Here is a 6,976-nt window from a genome sequence, read left to right as displayed (position 1 = left end):
GATCTGAATAGGAGACATCTGATGTCATACTTGGCCACTAAATAGTCCTGGAGCAAGAATTATTTTCTGCCCAACAAGTTATTAGTAAAGTGTTTCCAGTGAAATGAAACATAAGCTAGTTGTTGAAACTGAAACACTGTGAATCTATATGTTTTGTCATCTGGATGAAATGAGTATAACTCGACGCCCTGAAAAACTAATTAAATATCAGTTAATCATAGTTAAATGAGCATCTGTGGGTTAGCACCAGTACATCCTTTTTAATAAAGTTGTGGTGCCATATTAGGAAGATAAAGCTGTAAGGGCAGTGCCAACTGGGTCATGACAGCATCAGGGGCGAGATGTGTCACACACCAGAGTAGTGTAGGTCTGCTAACACCCAGACATCCACACAGAGCTGTTTGTTCCACAGCTATGGACCCTTCCATTCAGGATCCAGTCCTTCTCCAGTCGATCCTGGGCTCAGAGAGGACTCCCCTCTCCTGGGGTGACTAATGCTGAATGACAGGCAGACACTGATCAAAGCTGCTCCTGGAAGGCCTCCTGTCACAGTTTGGAGGGGGCAGAGAGGAGGTGATAAGTGGAGAGACAGGAGCAGCATGCCCGGTCTGGAGCTGGGCCAGGGATCAAGGATCAGACAGCATGGCTGAACTTTATTAGCTTCATCCCAGACAATACACTCTGCACTGTGGACCTCCACCATTGCCAGGTTAGCTCATCTTTCTTTATACCCTAGTGGCCCATAGCCATGCAACACTGGAGCTCTGGAGCCTCTAATAGCTGCCGAGTCTGGCCTTTACACTTTTGTCTGTTTCCGTCTTACCATTTGCTAATATAGAAAAAACAAAACAGACTTATCCGGATAATGCAAAAAAGGTCTTGTCTGTTTTTTAAAATGCCAACTTTATACCACAGACTTCACTTGGACTGCACTTCTCAGAGTCCCATGGTGGTGCTTATGTTAGTTTGATGTGTCTTGAAGGCAGCACGCGTGAAAGGTTTTCACAGAACATGTAACATGATTGAGTAAAGGTCTTTGGATGTCAAAGGGAAAATATTTTTGAGTATGCATGTATGCTATTGTATTTGTGTCTTTGTGTATGCTGACATGTAAATGTCCCTCTTGCACCCTTTTCAAGCCAATACTAACCTCCTGAGCAAAAAATGAAATAGAAGATTTCTCCCATTTGATTTAGCCTTTAAACATGTTTATAGTTGTTATATAAAGTTAAGTACAACATGTCATGTTATATTCTGGGAACATATTTTCTCCCATGCTATCCATTCTGACTGGAGCCAAGGAAAACACTTCGCTTGGCCTCTACTGCTGCTCTGAACTGCTCTCTGTGTTTCCCTATCAGGTCACTTGCTGAAAAGTGGGACTTGACTACAAGAATAATGTGTAAAGTCTTCTTTTCCAATCTGAATGCTGTCCTTTTATTTATCTGCTGCGCAACTTGAGTCTGGTCAAACACATTTGGAAAAATGTCTCTTTAAGATGAATTGGGATTTTCCAGAAATTTTAAAATATTTGACAAAACTACTCCAATTTCTCATCTGTATGAAGGCAAAGACATTTGTGCAATCAGTGGCTGGACTGTGCATGCTGTGAGGAAAAATATTGCTCCTGGGGTTTTTAATAAGTATGTTTTATCTTGCTTTGACACTGCTTTGATGTCTGTCTGTTGTTTCCACTACAAGGGTGAGGTTAAGGTATAGGAAGTGCTTTGTGACCTCTGTGAACTGCACCCCAAGGCAGCCTTTACACTAAGCAACGCCCAGCGCTGGAGCTCAGTAGCAGTGATTTGCTTGTAGAAGCATTGTGTTTAGCTTGATGTGATGGATGAATGGAGGGCGCAGAGCAGCACTCTGGACCTGATTGTGTTTCTCTTCAGTCACCACGGTGCCAATACAAACCTGGACAGGCAAAGGCAAACAGGAAAAAGGCCAGTAAGTCACTTTCCCTCTCACTAAAACGGGCTGTGGCAGTTACATAGAACTTGTTAGGCTGTTGAGGGACATGCTGTATTCAACAAACTAATAAATATTTCTTCTTTGTGGGCCAAGCACATCATTACTGTTAATGTACTACTCAGTGACTAACGCCATTAGTATTTGTCAGTGGCATTTGTGAATGTGTTCATTTTGCTGTTTTGCAAACATTCACATTTGTAGCTGTTGGTGTCATGGGCCAAAGTAGATTAATTTAGTGGATAAACACGAAATAAAACCATCTTTCATGTACTTGCATCTGTGAAGTTGTGACTGCAAATGCTCTTGACCTTCTGCCCCCCATTGGCTTCATGCACCAAAGATACAAACAATCCAAATAACCTGCTTGGCATCTCTCATCATATTGCAATATATCATTAAAATAGTTTATGTAATTATTTCTTTTTGTTATAGAGCTGGAGGAGTAGTTCAGTGTTTTAATATTGCATTTGAGCTGGAGATCTTCACGCATGTTTTCATAAAACACGATGCAAATCAGAGACGAGAAGGATTGCTGTGGTGCCTTGAGGTCTGAGTGCAGTTTTGATGAGGTGAAATTCAAAAGAATAATCATGGTTTTGGGGAATGAAAACTGAAACCGTAGCCAAGCAGGATCCTCTCTGAAGTGCTTCCGTATGGCTCCTGAGTCAAAAGGCCTATGATTTCACTGTTCAGCCAGTACAGTATGTGTTCTGAATTCATATCATTCCTATTATTATCCGCTCAAATCTATCTCATTATGTCATCCCCTCCTTGTTGCACTGAAATTCTTTCAGTGAAGCTCAAAAGTGGTTTGTTTAATTTCAGACTTCTGCCACAACAATAAAAGACTGCTTTTCATGGCCCCTGGGCGTGCTCCTGGAATAGGACTTTAATGTCTGCTTTAATAGCAGAGATCAGTGTGAGTGTCTTTGAAAACAGAGCTAGTCCGCTGCGCTGCAGTTTGGCCAACCACAACAACCAGCTTAAACAGAATGTGGGAGCTGATCCATATGGAATCAAAATGTATTCAGGACATTTATGCTGCTTGACCCCAGGGGCCAGATGAATACAACTCTGCATAGATCCATAACTAGAACTGTGTGTATGCATTGTTTATACATCTGGCCCCATATGTCTGTCTGGTTATGATATATAATGACAAAGATAAGGTGAATGTAGAGCTTACAAAATGGAGGAGTTTTTTCCATTTCTTGGTAGGAATAAATCTTTAATGCAATGAAACTGGACTTCTGACTTGAAATCAACTTAATCAAATATGAAAATGTCTTCATCCAAATAACAAAAAGAACAACAAACATTTTTTCTTACTCTAGGCAGACGGTCTTGGATTCAGTGGCCCAGTTTTTGAGAAGTCCATCCTTGTAGTTCTGTCTCCTAAAAAAGCTAAAAACCCAGTACATTGATAGTGAATGGAACTTTGTTTGAGCAGAAGTTATGTATTATCAATATAGAAAGGCTCCCACATCAGGGCTTAATGACATAAAGGCAACAATCCCAATCACAAAGAAACTACTATAACAAATAAGACTGAGATAGTTTAAGTTGTATCAGAATATTGTTCACTTCACTGACACAGAGTTGGGTTTCCTTTTGTATCAACATTATGAAGAGCATACAGTTTTAGTTTAAGAACAAGCAAAGTTTTTAGAGACGATCAGTCGCTTATGAATGTGTGCACTGTGTAGTAGTAGAGTTTGGTGAAGGGCCAGAGGCCTGAGAGGACTGTGATTAACTTCATAGACCCACATGGCACATGAGCAGCTGTCTGATTGTTTTTGGAGAGTGTAGCATCAGAAAATGTGTCTCTTGCTGTCTGGCCACAGCCACATCTCAAGCAGTTCTCAGTCTCTGCAGAATTTCAGTACTATTGTAAATAATCATAGGAGTGTGTGATGAGCACCAGAATGTCTTTCTTCTGAAACCTGGCTGCTGCACAAGGCCTTGTAAATAATCATAGGAGTGTGTGATGAGCACCAGAATGTCTTTCTTCTGAAACCTGTCTGCTGCACAAGGCCTGGAAGGAAGGAAGGAAGGAAGGAAGTAGACTCCTTTTTTTCTGACTGCAAGACTTTAATGAAGATGACAGATGTATCACTCTTGGTGGCCGCTGGTGCTGTTTGAGGACTTGGATTGGATCAGAGGGTGATGCTCATCAACCATTTGTCATTTTCTCCTTCACAGAGTACAGCTGAGCCAGGTCTGGAGGGTGTGCGGCATGTCATTTGGCCTCGAGAAAATGAGATACTGTGCCCTTCATTTTCACACTGCCCCATCTTTTATCTTGCATTTTTCCGTAGAGGCTTTCACAGTGGGTGGATCACTGGGACCATGTGAGTTCCCATGGGAATGGCTGATATACTTGCTCAAAAAAGGAGATGTAGTTCAGCTGTTTCGTTTTCTTGCATTACCACAGCAAGGCTCTCAAATGACATGACCCAGAGTTAATTTGGATTCCTAAAAACCCAAAGCCAGCACTTATTATTTCTTTCTGTTTTACGTTTTTGTTGTTACCTCTGTGGAGCTGTTACTGAATGGAGGAGGTTTATCAACTATGCTTGCCTGCTGGGGTAATAAAAAACCTGCAGCGCTGGGTCTAATGAGTCCAGTTTGTTGATTTATCCCACCTTGGGATCCAAGGTCTGCATATCCTTCTCCAGATCTGTTCCATTCATTCTCTTTCTCTCCCTGGTTAGGTCAGCTGCACAGGAAAAAGCAGGTAAAGTTGTTATCATTATTACTATTAATTAATTTCTTTTTTGTACTGACTGTTTCTCTCAAGCACACATACACACTTGCACTGGTCACTCTCACCAGCTGGCAGCCTCGGGCTGTGAAGAAGAGGGCTTTGTGATTGAGTGCGGCCTGCTGAGCATGCTCTAAACACACCCACAGTGCTTCAGGGGAGAGGAGCTGGGAAAGGAGAGGCCTGAGAGAACACAGGGCCCTTGAAACAGCAGCCAGTGACCCGGCCCACTGCTAACACTTTACATTATCTGCCCGACACCATTACAATGCACAAGGGAGGGAAAGATTCCAGTCATTGGCTTGGACATTCCTAAGTAGAATCTGCAGTAAGAAATCAGAGTTCTAAATGCTACAGAAGGGGGTAACCTGGCTGCTGAAACTGGACCTGCTGCATGAAGTCATCCGAAGAAAGTTCTGTAAATTGTGTGTGTCATTAATGAGCAGAGAGAGAAGAAAAGAAAGGGAGCCACGGTTTGAGGTTTGACAGACGTCTGTAACGTGTGGGGCACCTCGAAATCTCAAAGCAAAGCCAAATAAACTTAATGTTGGTGCCAAATATACAACTGGATTTCAACAACAATTCATACATTATTCAAAGATAAAAGAGCACATAACGTCAGAAAAGAAAAAATAAACTCCCTGCAGGAGGAGGCCTGAGAGCAGCGGAGAAAAGCCTGTCAGTTGCCTTGAGTCTGTGTGCGCTTGTTCAAAGATTGATGAGGCTGTCGTCTTTGGTGGTATCATGGTAACAGCATAATAGTGTAATGGAGTGTAGAACTGAACTGGGAGGTAATGGCTGTCAGATGTGGATGTGGCAACATCCAACAGGTGTGCCTCCCCAACCACCACATGATCTTTCTTTTCTAATTCATTAATACTAATATAAACCTACAGGGCCGGTATTGCCCATTTAATCAAAACCGGGAACCCAAACTTAGACACGTGCTGCAGACGGACAGTTCAGAACTTGAACCTTGGGTTGTGAAACGTCATTTGCATGATATTGTTTCAAGCAGCCATCAGTTGAACCTGCACTATCGGACAGCAAAAATTCAAATAGCTTTAATCACATATCTGTTACTGGCAGAATCAGCCCAGAAGTGCCAGTTAAATCATTCAGAAGGCTATAATCATCTTCTAGTTAATGAGATGGAACCTCTTTCTTACATACATCTAAATTACAGGTGAGAAAAATATTGCTTTTGTCTAGTTATCCAGGACATCACATGCCAAATGGTCCATAATATTCCATGACATAGTTCATTGCCCAGTGTACTCTCTGAATGTGTGACACTGGAAAGTATTAGTGCTGGGATGTTGTACTTCAGCTTCAATACATTTTACAAGACTTTGTCAGTTATGAGTAGTGTCTGCCAACGTGTCTGTTTATCTAAAGCCCCATGTTTGGAATGTAAATCACCAAAATGCTACCCTCATCCTCGCCTTCTGCCCCGCAAGGTCAGAAGCAGTTGTTTCACTCCCTCTATGCAGTCTTTAGGCTCTTTTTTTTTGCCATGGTGTAAAATTAAACTGCCAGTGCTTTTTTTCCCCTCTTCTCCTGTTAAACTTTCTCATTTAAGTTTCCAGCCTGTGTTCTCTCTAGGGTTTTTACCTGGTACACACTAGAAACATTTAATTCAATGGAAAATGTGCCTCATTGAGTCGGGGAGCAACCCTCCTCTTTGCTCAGCAATTCTGTAAAGGTATAAAATATATTAACATCAGTTGGAGCCCACCTACTGAACAACAATTAAAAGAAGGGGGATTAAAATATACGTAGTTCTAATGAGTAGGAAAAGAAATTAATAGAGCAGAAAAAATGAGCTGGATGTTAATATATACATATGAGCTGGGAGAATCAGCTTCAGGTGTCTTTCAGAGGGTAAAGGATAAAATGGAGTCAAGCTTGACGCAGCCACACTCCTACACTCCAGTATTTGATGCCTTAATAACACAAATGAATCCAAATTACCTGCAAACATCCTGCACGGTTCTTCAAGAGAAGCAGAAATTAGCATCCCTCACTCTCTCAATAGTTAAGCATGTCACTGTCTTTTAGTGTGTACAAGTGCCGGTGTCTGTGTGCACATAGAAAAAGGATGTTGAGGAAAACCCTGGTGAGGTGTTTTCTCATGGAATTCCCAACAACCATCCCCACCATCCCAGTGCTGCTAGCTTACTGGAGTTTCACCATTATAACGAGACACTATTATTTTAATACACACACATATTCCTG

This window comes from Monopterus albus, unplaced genomic scaffold (assembly GCF_001952655.1).
Source record: "Monopterus albus unplaced genomic scaffold, M_albus_1.0 scaffold52.1, whole genome shotgun sequence".
Taxonomy (NCBI): Eukaryota; Metazoa; Chordata; class Actinopteri; order Synbranchiformes; family Synbranchidae; genus Monopterus; species Monopterus albus.
This window is presented reverse-complemented; position numbering follows the sequence as displayed.